The 15,481-nt window shown below is 46.5% G+C and overlaps 1 long non-coding RNA gene across 1 annotated transcript; it reads right to left on the bottom strand.

Annotated features, from left to right (window-relative positions):
* Window positions 1–4,904: 4,904 nt before the first annotated feature.
* On the bottom strand, window positions 4,905–8,966 carry LOC144175788 (uncharacterized). Its single transcript, XR_013323684.1, has 2 exons — window positions 8,821–8,966; window positions 4,905–5,266 (listed from the first exon to the last, which is right to left on the bottom strand). It is a non-coding gene; the product is annotated as an uncharacterized LOC144175788 (long non-coding RNA).
* Between the last annotated feature and the right edge of the window lie 6,515 nt (window positions 8,967–15,481).

The raw sequence follows: 15,481 nt of genomic DNA, 5'->3' as shown, positions 1-15,481 counted from the left end.
TTCCATTCTGTGTCGGCTTTGTGGCGCAGTGGGTAGAGCACCATGTATCTTGCATTCCGCCCGCAGGGTCGTGGGATCGAAACCAGGCGCCGGTAAGTATTATTTTTTATGTAGTGTAGGGGGAGGGGTGCGGACGTGTTGTTGAGAGCGAGGAGGGTAGCGTGATGCGGGAGAGGAGGAGTGGGGGAGAGGGCGCACCTGGAACGGCTGTTGCGGACGCCGAGGCACGCCAACGCCGGGTGACATCGTGAGTTAAAGAAATGCTCTGCATTTAAAAGCAGTAGCTCTCCTTACATAGGCTACCTGCACATTTTGCGATAATGCAGAAATGGATCTTCAAGTGACGACATGTACAGTGCTCACAGATTGAAACGCGACACTGCGAGCGCGTGGCGCCGGTACATGCAGCCCCGCCCGGGGACGCCCGTTGAAGATAGGTGTTGCATTGTGGTATACCGCGAGGATTAGAGCGTGTTGACCGTATGCTAACTGCTTCCAGTTGCCAATGAGCGGGAATGTGGTTGCCCGCAGCGACAGCGGGGCTCTGCAAGCCTGAAGCGCTGGAACGCGTTTCCGCGCCCACGGTAGTAGCCCGGCTGTGCGCGCAGCCGATTTCGCGACATCGTCTGCTACCGCGCTCTTGTTACGCGTGCCCTTCCAATGCGGCACAGTAATGTTCATGTAATGCGCAGTAACGCTCATATGAATAAAAGAAACTTCTGTGCGAAGGAACAGCAAACTTTATTCCAGAGTGTAAGCTAAAAAAAAGGAAAGACGCCTTTGCAGGCACGTTCGGGTGTGGTGCGGTGCATTGGTACTCCATCGGCTCTCGTCTGTTTTAAATGGGAATGCATTTCTTAGTCGAGCCATGTCAGGCGCCGTGCGGCGTCCACGCGCCCGCAGTTGTTATCTCTCCGCTCTCACCCCCTCTCCCGTAGCAACAGCTGCGAGCGCGCGCGCTCCTCCTCTCCCCTCCTCTCCGCCCGCACCACCGGAGCAGGTGGTGCGGGTGGATCAGCGGCGAGTGAGTGGAGAGGAAGAGCGCGCTCGGGCTCGCCGGTGCTCCCGCGTGTGTGGGAGTGTGTAGGCGAGGGTAGGCGCGGTGCTTCGGTGCTTCTCCTCTCGACGCTCGCCCCACTCTCCCGTTCGCTCGGTCGCAAGTATATATAAATGGAATGTCTGCCGGCAACGGTACCTCGAGCAAGAAGTGTAATACAATCCAGTTCGAGCATTACACCTCTCGCTGGAGGTAACGTCACTGTAGTGGCTTCAACGTCATCTTCAACCGGAGGAGAAGAAGAAGCGGAAGACAAGGCTGCGAAGCGAAGAGCGCGTGATGCCGAACGCAAGCGCTTGAAGCGAGCTGCCGACGCCGAACACCGTGCTCGGGAAGCTGCTGCGAAACGCCAACGCCGAGTCGAAGACCCCGAAATACGTGTTCGACATGTGCATTCGCATTTCTTCACGATTCCCTTCGGGGAGGTGGGGTGAATTTTTTTTAGTTTATAGCATGGAATAAAGTTGGCTGTTACTTCGTGCAGACGCTCGTTTTATTCAGATAAGCATAACCGTGTCTTACAAGCACATTATCTGTGTCGCATCGGAAGGACACGCGTAACAAGAGCGCGCGATCAGACGATGTCGCGAAATTGGCTGCGCGAACCACCGGGCAACAACCACCGGCGCACAAAAGCGCTCCTGCGCTCCACGCTCGCAGCGCACCGCTGTCGCTGCTGGGAATCACAGCCCCGCTTATTCGCAACCGGAAGCAGCAAGCCTACGGTCAAAACGCTCTCATCCTCGTGGTATTCCACAATGCAACACCTAGCTTCCACGGGCGTCCAAATCGGCGCTGCATGTACCGCAGCCCACGCGCTCGCAGTGTCGCGTTTCAATCCGTGAGAACTGTACGTGCACTGACAAAGCGTCCGTTACAAATTAACGCAAAAAAACTGGTGTGTTCGTATTATATGCGCAGCAACCTTGTTAAATGCAAGCCTGAAGGACGCAAGTCGCTTATGTATCAGTCAGAGAGCTACAAATATTTTCCTGCTAGGTCAATTCTTGTAGCTTTACACGAAAATCAGTTTAGTTTAGTTCAGAAACAAGAGTGTAATCACATCTAACTCTGGTGTTTAACGACCAAGAGTATCGGAGTACTAGCGCGAACATCCAACTTTCGCCCCTTTACCATTCATCTGCTTTTCACAACCACCACAGGAAAATGTTCTCCGCTTAACTGTTACACTAAAAACCAACAACATAGCTTCACCCCTTGCGCACGCACTCGCACACACCCAAATGGACGGTCGCTGGGCCACGGAAGAAAAGCCAATCACTTGATCCTTTATTTCTACTGCAGTGATCAATGAACGAGTATGAATAATTGTGGTGTGGATGCGGTCACCATGGGTCTCGTTTACGCGATTTGAGGCTGCCAAGCTGCGGATGAAAGCACAGTAGCGTACACAACAAAGGGAACACCAGAAGCGCGTGACGACAGGTGGAAGCCAGGTAGAGAGTGTTAAGTAGATGCAAAGACGATATGGCTGGGCACCTTAAAGTCCACTGCTACAACAACAACGGCGCTTTTTTGCAGGACGAAGCAATTGATTCTTTAGTCTTAAAAGCACTGTTTGCACAAGCTGCCTCCCAAGCACCGCCCATTCCTCGCCTAGCAATTACCCTACTGTTTTTGGCTGTTCAAACCGCGCACCTTTCCAATCGCGCTGGACGTAAAACACAGCAGCTCGACCTGCGTACAGGTCACGGTGTAAATGCCCAACCACATGCAGCGTACTCTCCGCGTTTTCACGCGTCGGCGTCGTCCCGCGTCGACGCGGGTCAGCGCCCGTAGCCAAAAATGCACGGCGACGCGAGCTGACGCGCGGGCGACGCCGCCGTCTATGCTCGCAAGATATTGGAGTCAACGCAGCACGAGAAAGCCTCGGAAAGCGGGCGGCAGCGTCAGGGTTTCCTGTCCGTCTCTTGGTCTGGGATCATTCCTTTCGGCAGAAAACCAAATCTTTTTAACCTGCGGTAATCGGCTGACTGGAGAGAAATTGCCTTGAGATAAAATACAGGATTCAGTGGGAGAATCAAATCCATGACTTAAAGTGCTTGGTTTCTCAGTGAATAAAGCATCGTTAGGTGCAGGGCAAGAGCTCCGGGCACTATAAAAAACCAAATATTTCGAATAAAACAAACTTGTATTTAGTCTGCATGGCCCCTTTAAGGCAATCCTGAACCATTCTTTCCTTTACCTTGCTGAGGCAATTTATCACGCTCACAGGGCGGAGAGTGGAAATACGAATCCTCTGGATTTTTGGGCTTCCGATCATCGAGATTTTAGATTATTCCCGCACTAAATGACATATTTAACTTGCGTTGCAAATTATGCGGCGTTCCCCTTAATTTGTGATCATGGTTTGTAATGGAAAACATTTGGCTCGGCCACATGATTACGGTTCCAGTGGTGACATAGGTGTAAAAAGCTTTTTTGCATTCACAACACCGCGACTGCTACATGCATTCAGTATACGGCGTGTTTTTTACAACCTGCTTCGATGTTTATGGGCAACCTCCAGTTGGAAATTAATATTTTTAGTTACGATTTAGTTAAGATTTGGACTCAGTAGCCTCTCCGGCAGTTCGCGCTGTTATCGTTGACGCTTGTATTTTGACTCTCAGGGGTTCTGAACTTTGTACTTTGATGCTTTGACTTTGATTGCAGCTACTTTTATGCTTTGACTTTGATTGCAGCGGCTTTCAGTTTGGCGCCTCGCAATTTTGGTGGTCAAAAAACCGGACAATGAAATCCGACAAAAGCGTGGGCAGCACTTCTCACGTACCTTTCGTTGATTTATAAGTTGTAGAGAAAGAAATAAGTAAAACAAGGTAGAAAGAACTAAATCAATGAAGCAAGAAATAAGGAAGGACAGAAAAATAAAGAACGAAAGAAAGGAACACAGAATGAAAACAGGGAAGAAAAAAACCAAAGGAGGACAGAATAAATCAATGAATGAATGAATTACGAAATGTATAAAAAATATAGATACAATAAAAAAGTACAAAACGAACAAAATTGAAGACTCCTCTTTGACCTTTCAGAAGCTCATTTGTGAGGAACTAGAGAAAAAAAAAACCAAGAGCAAAGGAAACAATAGTGAAAAAGACAAAGAAAGAAGTAAACGGCATTGCGGGCGGGAGACTAACAAGCTCTGATCAGAACTCAGAAAAAGATGATCGAATTTTGTCACAAGGCGAGGAATCTAGACCTGACGTGTGCGGAGGTCTTACCTATACTGGAAACTGCAAACTGGCGGTAATGGTACAACTACAGGCGCAGATGTGAAAATGATTGCAGTCTTTGTGACAAATACGATATCTTGTGGACATACAAAAAGAAAAACAAACTATGTATCCGTGGTCAAGTAATTTAACAACAAATCCGTGACAATTCTTGACTGGTCGGTGTAGAAACTGAACTAATTTGGAGTAGCTGTAATGGCTTGCCTATTAACATCCAGATGTTTTCCCATTATACTGGTTTCGTTTATCAACGCGAATTATTATCATCGGGGCTATTCCTAAAGCATCAATGCAGAGGGTTGTGTCTCTTCCCAGCAGTCTTTCGAAACAGCTCTGCATGCACATTTTTTTAAGGGTGAAGTTGTATATATCTATGACTCAGGAAGGGTGTGAGGTACGCACGATCGTTGCGAGGTATTCAGAATCGCGCAGAAAATTGGAGTGCGCGCTGGAAAGGGAAACAGCACCACCGGAATAAAGTGAGGCTGGCACAACCAAAAAAACAGGGATAGCACCGCAAGCCCACTCACAAAAACTTGAACGTCAAGTGGGCCTCATACAGGGAAACGTACATTTGTGCAAAAGACGTGTAGTTGGTTGTAACGATAATTTATTAAATGCCTCTAAGCTTGCAGTCAACCATACTCTACAGTTGTAGGCGGAAGTACTCGTAACAAAGATCCAGCAGACACTTTGTGCAGTCTCGGGGTGTGGCCAGCAGTAGAAAGCGTTGGACGAAGACTTTAGCCATAAAAGCCGCGGCCGAAACCTCCTCCGAACCCGCGGCCAAATCCTCCTCGACCGAAGCCTCCGTAGCCACGGCCAAAGCCGCCATAGCCGCGGCCGAACCCTCCGTAGCCTCGGCCAAACTGGGCGGCTGCCAGGCTGCACAGTGCAGCCAGCACCACAAGGGCGACCAGGAAGGTCTTGCTGTTCAGGGCGATCATCGCTGAGCCTGAAAGAAGGCAAGCAAAACAAGTCACAAATCCGATCGAATTTTGGTAGTGTCAAGCGAAAGAGTGTATCGAAAACGAAAACCCCACAAGATCAGACTTCTTTCGCAGATGTGAAGGCAGTAGGACAGGAGCGGTTGAAAACGTGCGAGGAATGGTCGATGAATCACAGACGTCCTTTGTAACTTTGCCGAGTTTATAAACTGATGCAAAGTGAGCCTTTCGAAGCAGTATTGGTAAAATAAATACACACCTGTTTCCGCCAGGACCTACTCTTAACCTTGATAGTAAAAGAAGGTGCAGTCATTTTTTACTCTGCTTCTAATAAACATGCAAAGGCGTTCGCTGGAATGAATAACGGACATAGGTCACGCGTGAGACCGAGAAGCCAGTGACTCGCGACGCAGATACAAAAGAAAGCATCGCGTGGGTACCCCATCTGTGCAAAAAATATTGGCTGGAAACTACACTTTCTGTGAAACCAAAATAAATCTTCCCATTGCAACCACAAAAAGGAAAATTTGTTTCCTTTCTTGTAGAAAATAGCAGTGGGTTGATCCGTACACAGCAACGAATTTTTAACAGTCGCAATTAGTCTAATTTACAAAGCTTGGATGATTCAAAATGAATGCCGCCTTTAGGCTTCCGTGCACAGCGAACGAATATCTCAGAATCTGTACAAGGAATAAGCATACTTTTCATTTAGGCACAAGGAGGCAGGGAGCATGCCCACAATTTATTGCAGTGGTGGCTAGGGCAGCAGTGACCCATTATGCGACTTCAAGACCTAAACTATTTTTAAGTTGAGTAGAAATATTACCCATTTTAATTAGGGAATTATTTCTTTTGAAAAGCAAATAGCTAAATTACACCCGGCGGACTTGAAACTCCTGAAGCCGAAACTTGGGGCAATGCTCTCCAGGGACACATGTCACCGTTGCTAATTTTCCATGTTAGTTAAAAGAGCTCGCGTCCTGCCTTCTATCATGTATTGCTCACAATTCCATTGGTTGTAGTATTTCTAGCGGAATACCTTATACCAATGCCTTGATTGATGCCTCAGCGCAATACCCTAGATCTCGGGGTTTATTTCAATATTGTACTTTAACGTATTACAGGCGAGCGGTTTGGCCCGAACAGGAGTTGATTTAGACTTAACCGTGAAGACGATAGAGTCCCCTGCAATTGGATGTTACACGGGGTCGTAAAAAAATATTTCCTCAGAAAACTGCCAAGTAACATTTTTTTGTAGTTCATTAATAAATAGCCAGAAAGGCTAATATTCAGTAAGAGAAACATCACAATCTTGGCGGTATGAAAAAAGAGCTTGCAAAATTAGTGGTAGTCTTTTTTGAGAAAATAGCATCGAATGATGTTAACGACTGTGATTTTATGCCGTCATAACAGATTTCACATGTCCGCGGATAGCTTCGATTTCTGTTTATATCAGACTCGAATAGATGAGAGGGTAATAGGATACGGTATTTTTTCTGCAGTTTCTAAGATAAAAATAGGGTTTAAAAAGGGAGTCTTCCCTCCTATACTTAGCTTATCTAAACATCAAGGCTCAACAATTTGGTAGTTTCAGTTTTATGACTTCATTTTCGTATTAATATTTGTTATAAATACCGCATATCCTAACCATCTTACACGGGTATTGTACTCCTTAATCGTAGATAACTAGAGAACTTCTCAGTTTTCTGCCAGGACACTCTGGCAAAATCTCTGATATGAGCAGATAATATAAATGGGAACTCATAATTTTAGATTTTGTGCAAATATAACGCCCACGTTAGGTTTAAAGGTTGGAAATAATACAATATTGAAGGTGAAACTTATGGCGCTGGGAACTCGTTTCTGTGCGCAAAAGTTGTTTTCTTGCGTGTTCAAATTAATGCCCTAATACTGACAGCCCGTGTAGATAGCAGAATAAGCCTCTTGTTAGAGGAATCGATCATCATGTGGCAGCATTTGTTTGAAGGGGAGTTATTAGTCCGCGAAACACCTAAAGAAATATCAGCCTGCGGAACAAAAGTCAAATCATTGATGTAAATTAAAAAAAAAGAGAACCAGAGTACAAATAGGTTTCATTGCGGAGCTTCAAAACAAGTTACACAATTCAAAAAACACCATCGCCCCACTGTACTCTGTCCATAAAATAAACTTGAACCTACCGGATAACAACAAAATGAAGTCTTCTACACTTCGTTTTATAAAGCAGCTTTTCCTGGTGCACCTAGTGAAATTCTTAAGTTGGAGAAATCGATAAAAATAACGTAGAATATAACACCGGCATCAAAATTCGCCATAAATAGTTTATTGTCGACTATATTTGCGTAGACACAATATATTGTTTGCCGAACCAATTGCTGACAACACGACATGATATAGTTTTTACCTGTAAACGCGTACGTCCAAAGGAAGCATATGCTCAAATGGTTTAAGAAGTTACTTTGATATGCTCAGAACAGTAATTTTGCTACTACAATCCATCACATTAGTTGTACACAGGCGCAACATATGCAATTTTATGGTTAGTGCGCAGTTAATCTGAACATGGCATTAGTTTGAATTTACTTCTCACAAAACAGGATAGCTGGTCTGAATAGCACATTAAGGGAGAATTTGGGATACAATTGCAACCAGCCGGATGCTTTTGTTTTCATTTATTGATGGGTCAATAATGGTTCGTTATTCAAGGCAGGAAAAAGATAGAATATTTCTACGCTTACTTTACAGGGGATGACCTTTTTTGTGCTGACTACTTTTCGCTATTCAGCTGCTTTATTATCAACGAATAAATGTATGACTGCTGAAAATTTGCGAAAGTTTAAGTGGGTGTGAGTACTCACCATACTAACCTGCTCTTACATTTCTGCAAACGTGAAGATGTTAACTGCATTTTTCGGTTGTGCACCTCGCAATCGTCGTATTAGCATTAAAGCATACTGAAAACGCATTGCTTCCGAGTTTGAGATTTCCGTGCTTCGTAAATTCCCTTTCCATATTTGTTATCTTTTGATTCCTTCAGTTCAGAAAGTCAAACCAACGCTAAGATTTGAAAGGAGTACTGTTCACAACAAACATTACGTAGTACATTGTTAAATTTTTCATAGCGAAGTATCGAACCACAGCACCAGACGAGGGACACTTACACAGAGAAGACGACACGCAGAGTGCTTTGTGTGCCTTAGTTTTCTGTGTTTCTGTCTTTCGTCTTCTGCTGCACTTCGATACTTCGCCATGTACCAACTTTACCCAAAGCAGTACTCTGCTGAACGGTAAATTGTCCTTATCTTCACTTACAAAGTCATTGTCACTCCGATAAGTTTATTTCGGCAAGTGCGGAATGAAGCACTAAGCACAGACTTCAAGTACCTCGTGATCTTCAAAGCATTTCTACAACCTATTACTTTCTTTATTCGCGTTAATAATGAGATTTGTAAGAAAACATATTACATCTACAATTTATAACCACCTCCGGTTGAAAAAGGGTGGTGTGCTTTACAAAAAAAAAAAAAGCGAAAATGTCTATTTACAGTTTCAGAAAACTCACCGTTTGTAGCTTTGCAAGATTCAGGCTGCTCCACAGTGGTCAGCGTATACAACGGCCGTCTCTGTAACTCGCTTATATAGGGTGATTGCGGAGCACGTGGCGCAGCTTCCGTTCGTTTGCTACCGCAAACGCGATCATTTATTTCAAGGTTGAGCCGCGCTGGAACGCCTCTCGGCGCTGCCGTGTGCTTCTGCAGAGCCCTCAGCAACACATCCGCCTGCGAATGGAATTTCCCCGTAATATTGGTTCTTATCCCGCCCAAATTGTTCGATACGAAACGATCATGTCGCAACCCACCGCAACATGCGTAATGAGATTGCCATCTGCGCGCATTCTAAATAGGAATAATTAGCACCCACGCGTGCGGAGGCGGACGGTTAACAACCAATTATACAAATTAATCGCCCTTCTAGTCTAACATAGCAGGTTCTGAATGGCGTGCTATAGATATGAATGAATGAGCCTATTATGTATGGAAGAATGCAAGGACGGCTGCGTATGTTGTTGCTGTTGTTTCTTTGCTATTCCAAAAATCGCATATACTGTGAACTTGGACCCCTACTTTTCTTTTCACTTCTACTGATTTCTAATCACTGTTGAAGCTGGAAATACACAAGCATGGCGAAAATGACGGCAACCACGAAATCCAGGCTTCTGAATAGCAAACTTTAAGGGTTTTTCAGAGTTCAGTGTTGGCAGATATTTGTAAAAAGGGTGAAAATTGATAAAGAAAACCTCTTAGTTTGATGTAGGAGGTTCTGAGTAGAAAATGATGTCCAGCAAAAGGAAACCTCCATCCGGGGGTTCATTACTGATGTGCACCTATAAAAAATTGCAATACTAACATATTGGGTACGGCGCGACAATGCAAAAACTCGTCGCGGTGCAGACTTCCCGCCAGTCAAGTTTACTTCGGAAGGAAACCTGCGCGAAGCATTGGCACGATGGATATTTTACGCGCCGGTGTTACCCATGCAGTTTGAGAAACGGGCTGCCTAATGATTCGAATCACCTGAGAAATATTAACGTGAGGCGGAAGCTCGCGAAACACGGCTGTTTTGGTCTTCCGCTTCCATAGTATGTCTTCCGCCTTCATGATAAAAAATTGGCCGCGTATCTGCTCCTTTCGTTGCAAATGTCGCCGAAAGACGATAGTCTTTGCACACATTTGCCAAGGAAATGCCCTCCTTTGCTTTCCCGCTCACCTCTCATGCTGTTTCTTTTCCGTTGCGCTCATTCCAAAGTAAACACAATAAAGGTTTTCTCAAGGCGATTTGAATTTACCGCGTTTCACTGCTACAGGCGGGGTTCCTCGATGCCAGCACTGCAGTACGGCGGAGACGTGCGTGAATCGAGGAGGCCGACTTCAAGGTTTATAGAACCGCGTTGCCGTGCTCCACGTGCGTTCCAAGCAGAACGTGAGACCTAGCTAGTGGAACCTTTCTTTGCTGTTGCCGCGTGATTTCTCATATGCCGCCAGCAGGTGGTGCGGGCAACAGAACAGCAGGGGGCGGTTTTCTCCAGTAGATGTAGAATATCATTTGCTACCGAAAAACCAAGCACCCAGGAATTTTTTAATAAAGGAACACTGCAAATATCACTCATGCATTGATTTTCTGTCTTATAATTGCGTAATGTCAAGTTCTAGTTCAACAAAGTGGAGAAGTATGAACATATAAACCGGGCTTAGACGCTCACATTTGGCGGTGAGTATTAAGACTATTGGACAGCAAGCATTTTACTTTGGCCAGGTGGCTGAATCGAGTTACAGACAGACAGACGGACATCCAGACAGACAGACATACACACAGACCAAAATTTCTGGGTTTAATTAGCCCAAGAAAGACTATCGTCTTTAAAACTGCCGCCGTGATCTAGATTCCGCCCCTGTCACCTGGAAAAGAGGCCCGACGTCCCAACCACTAAGCCTTGGCGTTGCGCCCTCCGGTGGTACCCAAACCAATCTTTAAATCTTTGTGTGCGCGTGGCGTGTGCGCGCTGGTATGACAAATTAGGTATGACCGCCCATGCGCTGGTATAACATGAAAAACAGTGGTTCATTTATTTGTCATAAGAATCGGTAAAACACGAAAATGAAATGTGCAGCGAAATCTCCAGCTGGGCATGATTCGCGGGTCGGCGGCTGTCTTGTGGGTGTGCTTGGCGAGCGACGTCCTGCGGGCGGGTCGCTTCCGTAAAGGTGTACTGGCGTCCTTTTCGTGAAGGGTATGACATCAGTGAAATCTTGGTCTATCCCGGCATAAAACACTTTCGTGTTAAAATATAAAGCACGAAAACGAACAACCCTAAGTATAACGAACTCTTTTGTACTAAAGGTTGCTTCTCAGCAAGAAGACTCTGTGTGCAGGGGTGCACCCTTTACAGGCCGCTTGCTTCGTTGTATTGGCGTCATTTCCGCGACGGATATGATATCACTGAAATTGTTCCGTATCCCGGAATAAAACGCTTCCGTGTTAAAATAGTTTGGTCTATCACGCCAGAAAAGGCGACTTGAAGGGGAAAGCCATTCTGCTTTGTCATAAAGATTATTTTGATGTTTCGCTGTGTGATTCATGGCATTTTTTACGATTCGGTGCGACATCCTTTAAAGTTGACTGGATTAAACTCGGAAACATGTTGTCTAGTCCTAAACATTGCGTGGTAATTTGTATTTCCTACAACAAGTACCCACAGTCATGGTGCTCTTCCTTTTGGGCTTTTGTTTGCAGGTATTTACTGCACACTTGCCCGTCAGAAAGACCTCTACGGGCGCCGCGAGTGACCGTAGTAGCGCTCGGAGAGTCGTACCGAGGTATTGATTTTGAATGTTGCATGCTCTTATCTAAACTCGGGAACAACTTTCTGTGGCAATGGAGAGAAAGCTATGATGGGAGGGGCAGCTAACTGCTCTGTGATACTGCGCCAAACTAGTTCCGAAAAAACTGGTTTCGGTTTCAGTTTCAGCGTGACAGGTACGCATTTGATAGGTTCATTTCTTCGCATGAGCACCGTACTTGAATACGCTGAACCACGATCGCCCAGCCTACAGAAATGTTGGCGTCTCCTTCCCCCCGCTACATTTGTCTGTAAAAACAAGTCAACGCTTTGACTGGAGAAATCAGTGACCCTAGACTACACCGGCCAAGTCTGTATCGTTCAGAAGTGAAGTGAATTTTGCAAGCGCTGCAGCTTTGACGACATGCACTGATTTGTAAGCTCCTCTGGAGTTGAAAAGTGGGCAGCACCACTGACATGTGTAGCGTACTTGCATTGAGCTGGCGCAGTAAACCGAAAGAGCAGCTCGCACACACGCTTACACATATGCTCGCTTACGCCGGGAAACTGGTTAACCGAACGGATTGCGGTAACGACGGAGAGTCCCGGTTGCATTCATCTCACTCGGGCGTACATTTTGCAAACCACTTGTTTCGTTTGTTTTCGCAGCTATTGCTTCTCAGGCTTCAGAAAAATCCTATTAGGAGAATCAAGGGGCGATCTGCCTAAGGCAGTTGACGAGGACGCCATGTTTTCTTCAAAAGAGAACCATTGCGACGCCGGTGGCGACAGCCGCAACAACAAAATCCCGAAAATGTAAAAAAACTGCTTTCTGTTTCATATATTCTTGCTAATAATTCAGTGACATTATCAATCCAAGGCAAAAACATAAGAACTTTATTTTTGAATTACTCATATTCTAGCCAGTCAATTATTTTTGCTGAACTACTTCCAGGTGCGTAGAAAAGCGGCGTGGTTAGGCTCTGTAACCTTCACTGGATGGCTAGTGAAGGATGATTAGTATTAAAAGAAGAGTGTAAAACATAGGTATATTTGCTTTTTTTAGTGAGATGACACGTCATACCCCCGCCAAAACGGGAATACAAATATCAATCATCAATCATCATCATGTATTGCCACAGAGAGTTGCCCCCAGGTATGGTTCAGTACTTGCTTTCGGGGCGTGGCCTACCGTAGGCCAGCGACATTGAAACCCTATACGTTTACTGGTCGGCGACCTCAACGTCATGCAAATCCGAACCTTCGAATGCGGGACTGTCGGTTGGACTAATGGGGTTGTAATAATGAAAATATTGTCACGTGAAGGTGCCGGTGTACCCTGCGCTGGCCATCTGATCGCCATCTTGTAAATAATGTAAATAGATAATTCACCTCCTTCATGGTTCGTCTCATATGTTCTGCCACCTCGTTACATTTGGTGGAGTGCGCGGGTCCATCCCCGTCCTCGCCCAAGCTTCGCTTCTCATCGGCATCGGCGCAATCATCGAGGGTGCGTTAGCCGCGTCAGGCAGCCCCATCCCCGCCGCTACCAGAACTCGACGACGTTCCCCCGCCCAGTGTCCCCAGACCGTGACGAGCCCGTCCAGAGCCGCGAAGACCCGACGACGTGTGACCAGACGACGACGACGACGACGACGTGTCCGCAGCCCTGTGGTCCGACGTGGTTCCAAGCCCTCACCGGTTCGTCCTTGCCACGCGGACATGGCTGCTACGGGCCGGTGTTCACCAAACCCATCACCTTCACCCGTGGCGGCAAGCGGTTCTTTCCTGTCTTTTCTCTCTCTGACATTGCTCATCGGCATCACCATCCTCACCGTGCCGCAGCTCCGACCGGGACGGTCGCCCTCGACCGGGGGGTAATGTCACGGGACATAGCGGTGGGCAATACCCATAAGCGACATTACAAAGCACTAGCGACGACGACAACGCCGAAGAAGGTGCAGGTGTACCCTGCTCTGGCCATCTCACCGCCATCTTGTAAATAATGTAAATAGATAATTCACCTCCTTCATGGTTCGTCTCATATGCTCTGCCGGCACGCTACAATATAGTGGATTAAATAAAACTGCAATGATTCGGCTGGAGTAGGTTATATGACTCAGAGAAGAATCCAGTGCTGACATTTTTTGGTGAGAATTACGCCCGTTAAATTGTTGAAAGTCGACGGCTGCGAATCACCAACGTTTGGCGTATGCTCGACAAATTTGACCGGCAATTCGCTTACCCAGAAATATTTTGCGTTTCTGTCGAAGCCGCCCTTGGTCATGAGCGGCTGGATATTCTATTACACCACTTGGAACTGCTGAACGCGCTGGGCAGACTGGAACACATAAGCGTCACGCTAAAAACTACGTTGACGCTGCACATACAAGCAGTCGTCCGCCCGTTTAGTGCATATGAGTATGCACTGCGTAATACGTGCAGTGATGGCGGGGGAACCTAACTCAAGGAGCTTCGGTACCGTTTCTCCTTTTTGAAAAAGCTTGCAAACAATGCCTGCCCCTCTTCCCTGTTTGTGTCAGTTTGGATAAATAGTGACTGAATAAATATTTTCCTGCTACAATAGTTGCAATTCCAGGAACTTTTCCAGGTTCGGAATGCCATGTCTTAGCATGTTGGGCACCCAAATAACAGTTCCGGGTAAATGCGGGAAACAACAGAACGCGCGACACGCGGGGGCGTGGAAACGTAACGCAGTGGAATGTGGAATTAAACGACTCGGAAGGGTTTTTTAACTTGCACCGAATGACCCAGTAGCAGTCCTTTTCTTCTTATCCACTGTACGAAACACTACGGATGTGATCCATAACCAAACGGACTATGCACTAAACCATGAAGTGAGCCAACGGAATATGCTGTGAACCATCACGCCGAATACATACATGGGATGAATCGCATCAGTAAGAGATGAAGTTTTCGGTTCCTTTACATTTGTCCTGCTCGCCAAAAAGTACGTCACTCCAGTTTTCTCACTTTGAAGTCACAAACCGCTACTGTTTATACACTGAACGTTTCAACGCACGGAAACGTGTGTTTTATGGTAAAACCCCGATCGCATGGTCGTTCGTCTCAAGGCTTGGAAGGTATTACCGGGAAAAGGGGATGCCCCTCTTGCACGGGATTTGTGGCATTGCGCGGTAGCAACCACCGATTTCCGGTATGGTTTCGGTGAACGATTCTTGGTTCTCCAAAATAATGGGTCCTCTAGTTCGTAGATATGACATGTCGTGCTCTGTACTTCCTTTGCTGGGAATTACAAGTTTTTCTTCGTATTGAACACAGTTACCTGCCTTATTTCACTGGCAGCATTCTGTGCGCGGAAAACGTACTGAGCTACTGGGGGGCGCTCGACGGGCCATCCCCCAAGAAGGCCGTGATAACGTGCAAATGGGGACAGGCTATGGTTATGGTGGGGCGAAATGCGAAGCTGAAACTAGAGAGCGCCGCATCTATTTGGCTGCAAGCTGCAGCAGGCGCCGACTTCGGGAGGTCTAAGACATCTTCGACCGGTGTGCGACCGTTTCTTTTGGTATATTGATTCGAGATGATGGTATAGAAAGAGAGCATGCGCTGAGGATATTACGGTATCAAGTCAACGGGTACAGATGCACCCAAGGCAGCGCAGGGAAAGGGCAGTTTATGGGGAGAGGATAGGGTTGGAAGTAAACGTTAAGAGTTTGTAATTAAGCGGTAGAGGCAGTCATCACTAGCAGGCGGGAGAGCAACGAGCTCGCCGGAGCATGGACCACCTGTGCCGCACAGCATACATTACACAGCACTGGGATGGAAACTGCACAACACGTGCCCCCCAGGATTTAGTTATCCACAACAAGGCCACCAGATTAGCCTTGCTTCATCCAGCAAG

This window comes from Haemaphysalis longicornis, unplaced genomic scaffold (genome assembly GCF_048455015.1).
Source record: "Haemaphysalis longicornis isolate Haplotype H1 unplaced genomic scaffold, Haemaphysalis longicornis Haplotype H1 scaffold_3, whole genome shotgun sequence".
NCBI lineage: Eukaryota > Metazoa > Arthropoda > Arachnida > Ixodida > Ixodidae > Haemaphysalis > Haemaphysalis longicornis.
Note: the sequence above shows the minus strand (reverse complement) of the source record. Positions and strands in the feature narration are given on the sequence as shown.